We start from the raw sequence: 15140 nt of genomic DNA, 5'->3' as shown, positions 1-15140 counted from the left end.
TGCTATTAGTGTTCTAGCTGCCGTTGTCATATGGTGAAGAATATCTGTTTTGATTACCTTTGTTGAGTCTGACGTGAGAGAAAATAACAAGATATTTATGCTTGGACTCATTTCCTCTCCCAACACTTTCTGATAGATCTCAAATACCTTATTCCAAAAACTCCTCAACACATGACATCCATACCATATATGATCCATAGTCCCCCTTCCTGCCTTACATCTCCAACAAATCTCTGTATTTCCTTTGTTTGTTTATTATATTCAAAGCTACTGGACTCCAATACCATCTCAATGCAATTTTGTAATTTCTCTCTTGGTTGATATTTGATCGCTGTACAAGTTTTATGTATTATTCCGAACATTTTTTCCCATTCTTCCTCTGATATTGGTTTACCTATTTCCTCTTCCCATTGTTTCATTCCTGTTAATTCTCTAAGAGATCCGGAAGGGAGTAATAGATCGTATATCTCTGGTAATTTTTTAGTTGTTTTTTGTTCTTCAGCTAGTATTTGTTCAAATTTGGTTATTGGTCTATTTATTAAAGGTATTTTGTTCAATACATGTATTTAATTGATGGTATTGTAACCATTTATTTTTATATTCAGGTCCCAAATCTTGCAGTTTTGGTATTTTACCATCCACTAGGATCTGTACCACCCTTACGTTCTCCAATATATTCCATTTTAAATATTTTGTGGTTTCTAAAGCTGGCGGAAATTCTGGATTGGAGAACAGTGGGGTCATAGGTCCGATCATGGTGGAGAGTTTCCCTTTTTTTATTACAGCATCCCATATTTTTAATGTAACTCTTACAAATATCGTTAGTTCTTTTTTTTTTTTTTTTTGGTCTTAAATGGGGTTTTATCCAAGGCAAGGATTTTGGTTGTGATCCTATAACTTCTCCTAGATTAACCCATTGTTTATTTTCCGTGTTATGGTACCAATCAATAATTCTAGTTAATGATGCTGCTTGTAAATATTTTGAAAAGTCTGGTAGTGCTAGACCTCCATTTTTTTTAGTTCTAATTGAAATTTTTCTTTTTATTCGGGGGGGGTTTTGAGCCTAGGTGAAGCTTACTACTGTTTTTCCTAATTCCAGCATTAATTTTCTTGGAGGAACTAGGGGTACTGTTTGAAAAATATATAGTAGTTTTGGTAATAAATCCATTTTTACTATATTGATTCTTCCCATCCATGAATATGTTATTTTATCATATTTTTGTAATAATTTAATTACTTTTCAGATTGTCGCACTATAATTCAAATCTTGCAATTGATTCAAATTATTCGGGATATATATTTCTAGGTATTTAATCACTTCGTGTTTCCATTTAAATGGGAAATCTTTTTGCAAAAGTGTGTGTGTTTTTTCTGTTAACGAAACGTTCAACATCTCGGATTTATCATAATTAACTTTGAAGTTACTTAATTCCCCGAATCGTTTAAATTCTTTTTATTAAATTTGGAATTGTTATAATAGGGTTAGTTATATATATTAATAAGTCATCAGCGTATACAGCTCTTATATTCTTTGTCTTTAACTTTTATCCCTTGAATATCTTTATTTTCTCTTATGGCAGTAATGAGATGTTCCATTACCATTATATATAACAAAGGAGATAGGGGACATCCCAGTCGAGTTGAGAAAATTTGAAGGATCAGAATGGAAAATTTTATTTGAATGAGTGAAATTGTAACTGTGAATGTGATTTTCATTTGGGAAAAAAATGCACAAGTTGTATTGTGCATGTTCTAATACATTTGGGATTCCATTCAAGTAGCAAAGTCTGGATTGATTTTTAAGGGCATTATAACAATATTAGCTGACTCAATGAGCTGGTGAATGATTTTTCAAAATTTCCATATAAATGAATTCCTCCTGGTGTATGGGCAGCTTTAGCTGTGTCCACTTACTGATGGGAAAGCTCTGTGCCGTAGTATGAAACACATCAGTATGTTCCTGCTGGTTATTCAATAAGAGATTCAAGTTTGTGGCATCCCGCTGTGCCGTATTCCTTTACCATGCTACTGCGGTCATAGAATAGTAGTCAACGTGGCCTAAAATTACACATTTGTGGTCCCAGTGAAATACAGTTTTTGTGTAATAATCAATGTTGTTTTATTTACTGATAACTATGTCTTCTCCCAGGAGAAATGCCGAAGAAGGAAGAAGAGATGATCCAGATGAAAGGGATGTTGAAGTGAAAATTCAAAGGTTACCAGTTATTGTAATTTTGCCATCACTATATTGTGTAATATGCAGAACATGTTGAAACTTTGGAAACTTGAACTGGAAATCATCTGATGTTGAATATCATTTAGCTAACTGCACACCAGATGTCTTATAAAAAATAAACATGTCGCATATACTGAGTTTTCTTTTCTTTTTATTGATTGATGAACCCACTTTAGTTGGGGAAAATAATGTTCATAGCGCACTTTCCTTGCAATGTATTCATTTATGGATCCTCCACTTTATCCAATCAAGATAAAAGCATACAGAATGGATCACACTTACTTTTTATACTTTCACTTTCTTTCTACTAATATGTATAAATCATTTTCCATCCAGCAATCCACCATCAGTAATGCTCCCTTTATAGTCAAAACACAACAATCCAGCGCTCAATGGGTTAGAAAAAGCAGACAGTCCCACAGCAGATAAAAAGTACTAATAAATGAATTTATTAAATCCTTGAAGTAATAAAAACCAGTCCTGTGTAAAAACAAAGGAAATGGAAAGAGAAACTTTCCATGTCACCCAGAGTCCACTGAGCAGTGAGGAGCCGATAATGTCCGGATTGAGTCAGTTCTCTTACAGCCAAAATGAGGAGGACGGCCGCCAATACCCCTGCTGTGTTGCAGCCCAAGATGAAACATGTTCGCCGGTGTGTGGATAGTGATCCGACGTGTGGGGAGAGGAGAGGGGAGCAGCGTTACAGCGGGAAGGTGAAAAGAAACCTCCTTTCCATATATGTCAGTGACGTCAGTCCAGCTGAGACACTGACATGGGTGAGGGAGAAAGCCACGATGCTGCAATGGGATAGCCGTCAGTCTCTCCTCTATACACGTGCACGTCACAGGCTAAACGTTGCAGGGGAAGTATGTAACACACTGCTAATAGTCAGAGCTAGGTTGATGAACTGAGATGACACTCAAAGCTGACACTCAAAGCTGCCAATGTTCATCTGAGATGGTTGTCATGAATGGTGATAGTAAACGGGACATGGTGACTCGCAAGCGTTATTTAGGTTGCCTTGATGACGCGTTTTGCGTGCGTGTGCTTTATCACAATCAAGGAAATAGGCAACTGGAAGATTTAAATAGTCGGAGGGGGCGGGAGGTTACCCGAGCAAAGGGGCAGAGTAATTCAGATCACTATCATTAACCCCTCATTGCTCAGTAGATGTGCAATAAAATAAACACAATATACATATAATTAATCCTATTACTACATGCCATGCAATAAAAATCTATTCAAATAAGTAAAACTAAATAAAAATAAAAGATAAGAGAAAAAATCCAAGAATGTAAAGATTTACAACTAAATCAAAATAATAATATTAATAATAATGATAAGAAAAAAATGTAGTATTATATTCAAGTATACATAATTCATTATTAAAAAGACAGTCCCCATACACGGCACAATTAAATCAACACCAATATATGCGAGGAATGTACAGGTATGACAAAAATACACCCGGGGGGGCAGGAAGAGAAAGGGGGGAGAGAGGGGAGGGTTCTGGAAAAGTAAAAAAAGATAAAGAGGGTGAAAGTTGACGAAGGGGGGGCAGGAAGGGAGGGTAGAGGGGGAGCTGGAAAAGGAAAAAGGTAAAGAGGGCGGAGGGGAGGGGGGGTGGTAGACAATTGGGATTAGACAAAACTACACGTTTCCAATTCTTCGTTTAACCCTTTAGGGGCAAGTGAATCGAACATATATATCCAAAACACTTCCCTCTTGCATAAAAGGGAAAATCTCTCATTTGCGGTTAGTGTACCTTTGGGGATGGTTTCTATAATGAAAACTTCCAGACATTTAATATCTTTGTTATGTAATTGATGAAAATGCCATGGAACACTGTGTTCATCACTACCCTTCTTGATGAATCTACAGTGATCGCCGATTCTTGCGCGTAATGCACGTATAGTGCGCCCCACATAAAAAAGACACCGTAGGACGTATATCACAAAATCAGTAGAGCATGTGATGAACTGTTTTATTATATAATCTTTACCTAAATTAGTGATAATTTTATTGGTCCCATGGACAATAAATTGGCAGGTAAGACATCCTCTTTTTTTACACTGAAAGATGCCTGTCCTGTCATCAAAATATGACCTAATATCTAGAAAGGATCTGGTAGATTTGTTAAATATTTTACTAGGTGCTAGTAGATTTTTTATAGTTTGAGCTCTACGGAAAGTTAGGAGCCTTTGGCAATTCTGGGGCCAGACGCTGATCTAATAATAGAATATTATAGTGTTTTTTATTATTTTAGAAACCGACTCGAACTTGTCATTAAAAGTTGACACAAATCTAACAGTATGGTTATTATTTGACTCTCCTTTCATCACCTTCTTTCTAGAGGGAGGGATTCATGTGGGACAAAAATGCATCTTTAATTAACTCTTGTGGGTATTCCTTTTCTTCAAAATTTTTAGTCAACAGGGTTCCCCTGTTCAACATAATCCCCCACCTTCGAACAGTTCCTTCTCAGTCTATTGAACTGTCCACTAGGAATATTGAGTTTCCATGTAGGATGGTGGCAACCATTATTTATTAAAGCTTTCAAACATTACAGCTGATCAACAAGACAAATTGCATTATCTGCAGATTATACACATTACTACTTTACAATACCTCTCTCTAATTTCAGATAATTTCCAGGATACCAATTTACCATTCCTAACAAAACAAACAGACAACAGACAAAAAGGGAAACAAATAAATAAATACATAAATAAATAAATAAAATAATAAAAAAAATAAAAATAAAAGTAAAAAAAAAAAAAAAAAAAGGTAACCCCCCACTCACTCCCCTCTCCTCCACCCCTCCCCACCATCACTATCGGTCCTCCCTTAACTATAAGGCATCCTGTCCATCCCGCCTCTGCTCATAAATTATAACTTAGATCATTACTATGATATTCTAGGGGGGGGGCAAAGAGAAAAAGGCCAATCCTGAAGCTGTTACCCAGGGTCCCCATAACTTGGCTAGTATATCTATTCTACGCCTGTTCTTATACACTTATTGTTCCATTAATATTTTTGCAGTTACCTCAGAACACCATTCCTCGAATACTGGTCTATTAGAAGACATCCATTTTCTAGCAATTATCTTACGAGCTATGAATAGTAGTCTGCCAATTGGTATTAACTTGTCCCATGGATATAGCTCTTCATTACACAGCCCAGTAGACAAGTCTTTGGTTCCATTTCTATATTGATATTATAAGCCTCATTAATTGTGGACACCACCTCTCGCCAATATCTAACCAGCTTGGGGCAGTTCCACAACATATGGATCAGATCAGCCGGGGCCTGCTTACACCTCGGACAATTCGGGGTTTCCCTCCTCCTCCACTTATATCATTTTTCCGGGGTGCCTATATGTCCTATATATAATAAACAATTGAGATAGGCATTGTGTATGTGATATGGATACCAATGGGGCCCTCTTCAAAATATTTTGCCATTCACCCTCTGTTATACCCCCCAGGTCTGTCTCCCAGCCCTTTCTACCTGGAGTGTTCTTAAAATATTGATATTTCATCATAAGTTGGTTATAAGCTAATGTAATTAGACCTTTCTGTTTCTCCTTAGCCCCCGCCAATAAAGATATCAATGGCATAGATCTTGTATTCATCCCGACACCCTTAAACTGCGAGTTAGCTGCATGACGCAGTTGTAAATATTTATAGAAGTTATTATGATGTAGTTGGTACGACTCCTGTAACTCCTGAAATGAATGCATAACATTTTGAACATAAAGCTGTGAGATATATTGCATTCCTTTAGAATGCCAGTGCTCAAACCCTTCCAGTTTACATAACTCTTTATAATGCCTGTTCCCCCAAATTGGTGAAAATTCTGATACCCCTACATATTCCATTATATGTCCCATTTCTTGCCATATTTTATTCATAAGGACCAATGTTGGTCTAGATTGAATACTCGCAAATGATCCCGATTCTAACGGGGCTATAAGATTATAATACGAGCCGTGACTCAGAAGCACAGCTTGTATGGGGTCTCTCCAATCTATCATCCCACATCCAGAAAAGTGCTGCAATTGAGAGGCGATAAAATACAATCTCGGCTGTGGTACCTCTAGACCCTCCCCTTCCTTGGTACGCTGAAAGATAAACAGTTTAATCCTAGGGCTTTTTCCTTTCCACAATAACTTTCGGAACCAGAAGTCTATTTTCCTAAACCCATATGGGTGAGTTGTGTAACACATACAACAGTTGGGGAGCCCAAATCATCTCTATAAGGTTTGCTCTACCCTCCACTGATAAAGGCAACTTAGACCAGGCCAAATTCTTTTGTTTAAATTTGTTCAACATAGGGTTCAAATTATATTGTAGGTAGTCCTTCACCCTTAGGGATATCCATATTCCTAGATATTTAAAGGATGTCACAACTTTTATTTGCTGAACCTCACTTGATATACTTAAATTGGGATCATCTATAGGAAATAAAACTGATTTGTCTCAGTTAATGATAAATCCTGAAAATGAGCCAACATTTTTTATACAGGTCATTACAGAGATCAAGGAATTATCCGTATCTCCCAAAAACAGCAGAGCATCATCCGCATAAAGTGATATTTTTTTCAGTTTGTGCCCCTCTAATAAATCCACCGATATCCTCAGACTGCCGGATTGCTTCTGCTAACTAGGGATGAGCTTCGAGTTCGAGTCAAACTCATGTTCGATTCGAACATCAGCTGTTCGCATGTTCGCCGAACAGCGAACAATTTGGGGTGTTCGCGGCAAATTCGAATGCCGCGGAACACCCTTTAAAAGTCTATGGGAGAAATCAAAAGTGCTAATTTTAAAGGCTTATATGCAAGTTATTGTCATAAAAAGTGTTTGGGGACCTGGGTCCTGCCCCAGGGGACATGGATCAATGCAAAAAAAAGTTTTAAAAATGGCTTTTTTTTCAGGAGCAGTGATTTTAATAATGCTTAAAGTCAAACAATAAAAGTGTAATATCCCTTTAAATTTCATACCTGGGGGGTGTCTATAGTATGCCTGTAAAGGGGCGCATGTTTCCCGTGTTTAGAACAGGCTGACAGCAAAATTACATTTCAAAGGAAAAAAGTCATTTAAAACTACTCGCGGCTATTGTATTGCCGGTCCGACAATACACATAGAAGTTCATTTATAAAAACGGCATGGGAATTCCCCACAGGGGAACCCCGAACCAAAATTAAAAAAAAAAATGACGTGGGGGTCCCCCTAAATTCCATACCAGGCCCTTCAAGTCTGGTATGGATATTAAGGGGAACCCCGGCCAAAATTTAAAAAAAAAAATGACGTGGGGGTCCCCCTAAATTCCATACCAGACCCTTCAGGTCTGGTATGGATTTTAAGGGGAACCCCGTGCCAAAATTAAAAAAAAAAACGGCGTGGGGTCCCCCCAAAAATCCATACCAGACCCTTATCCGAGCACGCAACCTGGCAGGCCTCAGGAAAAGAGGGGGGGACGAGAGAGTGCCCCCACTCCTGAACTGTACCAGGCCACATGCCCTCAACATTGGGAGGGTGCTTTGGGGTAGCCCCCCAAAACACCTTGTCCCCATGTTGATGAGGACAAGGGCCTCATCCCCACAACCCTGGCCGGTGGTTGTGGGGGTCTGCGGGTGGGGGGCTTATCGGAATCTAACAAGGGGACCCCCAGATCCCGCCTCCCCCTGTGTGAAATGGTAAGGGGGTACTTTACCCCTACCATTTCACTAAAAAACTGTCAAAAATGTTAAAAATGACAAGAGACAGTTTTTGACAATTCCTTTATTTAAATGCTTCTTCTTTCTTCTATCTTCCTTCATCTTCTTCTTCTTCTGGTTCTTCTGGCTCTTCTGGTTCTTCCTCCGGTGTTTTCGTCCAGCATCTCCTCTGCGGCGTCTTCTATCTTCTTCTCCTCGGGCCGCTCCACACCCATGGCATGGGGGGAGGCTCCTGTTCTTCTCTTCATCTTCTTCTCTTCTTCATCTTCTTCTTCATCTTCTTCTCTTCTTCTCTTCTTCATTTTCTTCTCCGGGCCGCTCCGCACCCATGCTGGCATGGAGGGAGGCTCCCGCTGTGTGACGCGTCTCCTCTTCTGACGGTTCTTAAATAACGGGGGGCGGCCCCCCTCTGACACACGGGACATGACAGGACTTCCCTGTGGCATTCCCCCATCGAAGCTCATCCCTACCTTAGGGTTATAAAAGGCCTGGGGCACCCAGGGATGGGAAGGATTGTGCCTAACAGAGGAAGTGATTTAGAGTGGAATAATTAAGGAGAATCTGTGTCTAGTCACTGTATACACTGCAAATATATGATATGCAACATTGTACACACAAAATGCTCCTAATCATTGTGCCATAAATGACAGTCTCACAGATACATAGAGGGGCCTTGCTCCTGCAAGCTTACTATATAAGAGGGAAGGGCTGGTGAAACAAAAGTAGGGACTGGGAGGGATGAACTGATGAGGGGAGTAGAAGATTCGGTTGTTAGCTGGAGGCAGAATAGACCTCCCTGAAGAGGTATGTTTTCAGGGATCACCTGAAGTAGATAGAGTAGGAGATAACCAGAAAGATTGGGGTAGTGAGTTCCAGAGGATGGGAGAGACTCTGTATAAGTCCTGGAGATGAGAGGAGACAAGGGAGCTAGAGAGCAGAAGGTCTTGGGAGGAGCGGAGAGGACAGTTTTGGTGATATTTGGAGATAAGATTGGTGATGTAACTTGGGGCAGAATTGTAAATGGCTTTGTATGTTATTGTTAGTGTTTTGAATTTTATTCGTTGGGCAATGGGAAGCCAGTGGAGGGATTGGCACAGAGGAGTGGCAGACACTGAATGGTTGGTAAGGTGGATGAATATGGCAGTGATATGTACATAATATAACTGAATACTAAGATTAAGTAAAATTGATCCGGGAAATATCCGATTGCCTATTGGAAGATCAGGAAGGAATTTTTTCCTCTGCTGGAGCAAATTGGATCATGCTGTAGCACTACCCCCATGAGGGCTGCTTACCCAGTCTTCACCCCACTGGTGGCCCTGACCCTGCAAGTCCTCCGACACCTCTGACACTCTGGGTTCAGACATTTTTCGTGATAATCAAGGTAATTAGAGACACACACACAATTTAAGTGAAATAGTTGAGCTTTGTTTACTGAAAAGTTAGAAACATGGGATTCCAGTAACATAAACTTAGCCCTTGCAAAGTTTTACTATAGCACACATATGTCAAACACAAGGCCCGTGAGACAAATCCAGGCCACCAGGGCTTGTAATGTGGCCCTCGCACCCAGTTTTGCAGGCTGAATGTGGTGGAACTCCATTATCCCACTCGCGTGCTGTTGCTCCCTGCTGTCACTTTTAAACAGGGCTGGACTGGGTATAAAAACCAGCCCTGGAAATAATTTCATACCATCCCCATAGCATTATTATACCAGCCCAACAGCATAACATCATTATTTTCTTGTTCATAAAAGGAAAAAACATGCATTTTAAAGCACATTTGAAAAGTGTGCCCATCAATGCAGCCTGATCAGTGCCTATCAATGCAGCCTCACCAATGCCCATCAATGCAGCCTCACCAGCGCCTATCAATGCAGCCTCGTCAGTGCCCATCAATGCAGCCTGATCAGTGCCCACCAGTGCAGCCTTACCTGTGCCCACCAATGCAGCCTGATCAGTGCCCATCAGCTCAGCCTCACCAGTGCCCATCAATGCAGCCTCATCAGTGCCCATCAGTTCAGACTCACCAATGCCCATCAATGCAGCCTCATCAGTGCCCATAAATGCAGCCTAATCAGTGCCCATCAGCTCAGCCTTATCTGTGCTTATCATTGCAGCCTAATCAGTGCCCACCAGTTCAGCCTCACCAGTGTCCATCAGCGCTGCTTGGCAAGTACCCGAAGTCCTGCCTCCTGGACCAGCTCATATGATGGACATCACACTTCCTGGCATTGGACCAGTGTGACGTCCATCATAGGAGTCGGACCAGGATGCGGGACTTCATATGACACTGCAGCTGCGCTGGGAAAGTGGGAGATCTCCACTCTGTGTAATCCGGTGGCGCTCAACTCCCTTCCCTTCAGGGGCAGCCCATGCACCCGCCGCAAAGTGATTTCCCAGTAGGCCCCGCTATCCCGGTAGGCCAGTCCAGCCCTGCTTGTAAACACAGAAGTCTTCTGTGTTTACAAGGGAAGGCTGTGCTCCCATTGGCTCCCAGAACTAACAGATCCCTGCTTGCACTCATGTCCCCCACACTCCACTTGAGCTTCTGTCAGTATACCACTTCCTCCCAGTCTGAATCTAGATATCAGATATTCCAACCTCTCACAAGCACAAAGGAAGACGAGACTTGTTTAGCTGTTGACATGGACTAATTTATTAGAACCAAAATTACAAGTCTTTCCCCCCCTCCTGCTCATATTAACAATACAACTGTAACCTAATTAACCTAATTAACATGATCTAGTTTACTAAATCATTTACCCAGACTAGGTGACTCAGACACATGACCTTTGGGCAGACTTGTGGTCACAGAGCTTCACACAGTAGTATAAACACAATAGCAGGAGCTAATTACAATTAACAATACAAACAGTGATCTGCCCCCCCCTCCTCGGCCTAGTAGGCAACAAACTCAGTTCTAGAGGCCAATGTGATCAGCTCTCTCAACTAACATGTGGAGTTAAGAGTCAAAAAAACCAAGAATAGTCTTTACATATATCCTGGGAAATATTGTGGATAAATTAAATATTACTGTCCCATTTTAAGCAATCCAAGACATACCCTCCCAGTCACCATTCCCAATATGGCATACACAGGGTTCCCAGAGTCTGTGTGTCCTGGGGACAAGGACCCGAATCCAAAATAACACTACCTCAAGGGTCCCTAGGCATGCAGCTCACAAAGCGCACCATTCCCCCAAATTCCAGGGCCCATAATCGGTAGGCAAGAGGCTGGCATTCAGTCCCCTCCAAAAGCCTCTGTCCTGGGTGAGTCTGTCACATTTCTCCCCATCAAAGGTTGACTAACAAGGTCCCAGACCCCCACCTGGTCTCGATATGCGTTAGACAGGCAGTGAACTCACATAGTCAGTCCGCATGGTCTCCATTCTTGGCTGCAAGGAATAGTTGACACGAGTAGGTGTGGGGCAGAGGTCATTTACTCTCTGTCCGGATGCCAGTGCTTCAGCTGGGTTGTTTGTAACATTCCTGGGCTCGGTCTGCTGCTGGGCAGAGGGGCCAATCACCCCAGCTTCCTGAAGCTGTAGAGACACTGTAGGTGCTAGGCAGAGGCCATCGGCACTCTGCCCTGTTGCCAATCACCACAGCTTCACTACATCAGCTTGTCGCCGGAGAGAGGGGCCGACTGCCCTGGCTCCCTGGATCTCCACAGTTGTTGTCGGTGCTGGGCAGAGGTTCGTAGCACTCTGCCCTGTTGCCAGCACTTCTGCTGGGGACTCCACACCCTCTTCTCCGGCTAACCGTTGGGGCAGGAGGCTGGATTCCTCCACTTCCAAACTGTGTAGCTGCCATTGGTGAGTAGGGATGAGCTGAACAACCCCCGGTTCGGTTCGCACCAGATCCTGTGAACGGACCGAAAATTCGCACGAACGTTAGAACCCCATTGACGTCTATGGGACTTGAATGTTCGAAAATCAAAAGTGCTAATTTTAAAGGCTAATTTGCATGGTATTGTCCTAAAAAGGGTTTGGGGACCCGGGTCCTGCCCCAGGGGACATGTATCAATGCAAAAAAACTTTTAAAAACGGACGTTTTTTCGGGAGCAGTAATTTTAATGATGCTGAAAGTAAAAAAAAAAGTGAAATATTCCTTTAAATATCGTACCTGGGGGGTGTCTATAGTATGCCTGTAAAGTGGCGCGTGTTTCCCGTGCTTAGAACAGTCCCTGCACAAAATGACATTTTTAAAGGAAAAAAGTAATTTAAAACTGCTTGCGGCTTTAACGTAATGTCGGGTCCTGGCAATATGGATGAAAATCAGTGAGACAAATGGAATGGGTACCCTCCAGTCCATTACAAGGCCCTTTGGGTCCAGTATTGATATTAAGGGGAACCCAGCACCCAAATTAAAAAAAGGAAAGGTGTGGGGCCCCCAGACCCTTTATACTCTGAACAGCAGTATACAGGCGGTGCAAACAAGACAGGGACTGTAGGTTTGTTGTTAAGTAGAATCTGTTTGTAATTTTGAACTGGTACATTTTTAAAGTATAGCTCCAGCCAAAAATTTGGTTTTTAAGTATTTTGGAAAACATAGAGAAGGGTTATCACCCCTGTGACATTTGTTTTGCTGTCTGTGCTCCTCTTCAGAAGATTTCACCTCACTTTTTGTCCCAATGACAAATGTTTTTTGAAAATTTGGGGTTTTTAGTGAAACAAGGATTGGTGATAAAGCATGAGTGGAAAAGAGAAAAGTTTTTCCCATAGTAACTCTTACCGGAGAGAATTTCCCTTCCTAGGGGTAGATTTCATCTCACTTTCTGTTGTCTCCTTCCGTTTGCAAGTAGGAGTTGTTTGTAATTTGGATGTTTGAAAGTAGGGGCCTGCCCTATATACTCAGCAGAAATTTGGGCCTTAGGTGTTGTTGTGGCCTCAACACTGTAAGCCCTCACAGGGCCCTGCTGTGAAATATTAGATCAAGAATCGTAATTACATGTGTGACGGGATGCCCCTGTTGAACAGGGCCAGAAAAATTGGGCCTTTGGTGATGGTGGTGGTGGTGCTGGTGCCACAACACTGTCCTCACAGTTACTCTTAGTGGGTGCTGGAACGGGCCCTGCTGTGAAATATTAGAAAAAGAATTGTAAATTACATGCCCCTGTTGAACAGGGGCTGAAAAATTGGGCCTTTGTTGGTGGTCTTGGTGCCACAACACTGTAAGTCCTCACAGTTAATCTTGCTGGGTGCAGAAACGTGCCCTGATGTGAAATATTCAATCAAGAATTATAATTACATGCCCCTGTTGAACAGGGCCAGAAAAATTGGGCCTTTGGTGGTGGTGCTGGTGGCACAACACTGTAAGTCCTCACAGTTAATCTTGGTGGGCGCAGAAACGGGCCCTGCTGTGAAATATTAGATCAAGAATTCTAATTACATGTCCCTGTTGAACAGGGGCTGAAAATTTGGGCCTTAGGCTCTGGTGCTGGTGCCACAACACTGCAACTCCTCACAGATACTCTAGTTGGAACGCAGGAACAAGCCCTGCTGCAAAAGAGATGCATCAAAAATTGTAATTACATGCCCCTGTTAAACAGGGACTGAAAAATTGGGCCTTAGGCACTGGTGCTAGTGCCACAACACTGCAACCCCTCACAGATACTCTAGTTGGAACGCAGGAACGAGCCCTGCTGCAAAGTATTGCATCAAAAATTGTAATTACACGCCCCTGTTAAACAGGGGCTGAAAAATTGGGCCTTAGTCACTGGTGCTGGTGCCTAGGCATGTGCAAAATGAAAAAATTTGTTTCGTTTAGTTTCATTTTAATTCGTTATTTAATTAATTTAGTTTAGTTAGATTCGTTAAATTCATTAAATTCGTTTTTCAAATCAGTTTCGTTTTCGACCGAATTCAAAAATCGGTCAAATTCGAAAATATTTCAGTCGGATTAGATATCATTTCAACCGCATTCGAAAATATTTCAACAGCATTCGAAATTATTTCAACTGTATTAGAAATTATTTCAATCGTATTCGATAATATTTCAATCGCATTCGAAAATATTTCTACCGAATTTGATAATATTTCAACCGCATTCGAAATTATTTCAACTGTATTCAAAATTATTTTAATCGCATTCGATAATATTTCAACCGCATTCCAAAATATTTCAACAGCATTCAAAATTATTTCAACTGTATTAGAAATTATTTCAATCGTATTCGAAAATATTTCTACCAAATTCGATAATATTGCAACCGGATTCGATAATATTTCAACAGGATTCGATAATAATTCAACCAAATTCAGCTATTTTCCTATTTAAGTGTGTCTGCCGAATTTTACACATATAAGAATTGAATTAGACAGTCTGACAATTCAAAAATGATTTTAAATAAAAAATTTACTTAATTTATCTTTATTTCAGAAGCACTTTTTTGGCAGCACTGTACCAGGATGCACCTGTGGCCATTTTGTGTGAGAGAGAGGGGAGATCTAGCTAGCTGCTAGTCACTTGTACTGTCTGCTGACTGTTTTGTTTTGGATTTGCAGTGAGTGAGCTTTATCTGTGTGATTGTGTGTATTTGGTGTGCACGATGTCTGATGTGGAGAGGGCAGGTGTGTGTGAGGGTGAGAATGTGGATGATGCAGATGGAAATGCAGCTGATGTTGGTGTGTCTTTACATCTGCAGGAGCTTGTGTGGGATTTTGGGAGAGTGAATGTGTGTGGTGGTGGTGAGTCTGAACGTGTTGTTGAGAGTGGTGGTGCTGAGTGTGAAAGTGGTGTGGGTGCATTGGAGGGTGGTGTGAGTAGAAATGGGAGAAAGAGGAGGCGTGGGGGGGAGAGGCATAAGATAGGGGAGGAGGCGAAACAGCGTTCTACCTCAACTAAGAGGAAGCCAAGGAGGAATGAAGCAGGAAAAAAGAGAAAAATGATTCCTCCAGTGGCTGTGACCACAAAATCGTCATTTACGGCTGATGCCAGAAGTGGTGCCGCCCCCAAGGAGTCCAGCAAAAGGAGCCCTCGCTTTAATGACGTAGAAAATGTAGCCCTCGCAAACACGGTGGCCAAAGAATGGGTCATCCTGTTTTCTACATCCTCTTCAGCAAACCAGAAGAACGCTGCATGGTTTCGCGTCACCATGGCAGTAAAAGCTGTGAGAGGGATTGAGCGCACCCCAGACTGCATCCGTCATCGGTCTCTCTCTCTCTCTCTCTCTGTGTCTCCCA

At 41.6% G+C, this 15140-nt stretch overlaps 1 long non-coding RNA gene across 1 annotated transcript in view; it reads left to right on the top strand.

The window, feature by feature from the left end:
* Positions 1-2369, top strand: part of LOC141106475 (uncharacterized) — a 62357-nt gene extending 59988 nt beyond the window's left edge. The window contains exon 4 of the long non-coding RNA XR_012235720.1: positions 2150-2369. This is a non-coding gene — a long non-coding RNA (uncharacterized lncRNA). The remainder of the gene's footprint in view (positions 1-2149) is intronic.
* Positions 2370-15140: the final 12771 nt, after the last annotated feature.

This window comes from Aquarana catesbeiana, linkage group LG08 (genome assembly GCF_042186555.1).
Source record: "Aquarana catesbeiana isolate 2022-GZ linkage group LG08, ASM4218655v1, whole genome shotgun sequence".
NCBI lineage: Eukaryota > Metazoa > Chordata > Amphibia > Anura > Ranidae > Aquarana > Aquarana catesbeiana.
Note: the sequence above shows the minus strand (reverse complement) of the source record. Positions and strands in the feature narration are given on the sequence as shown.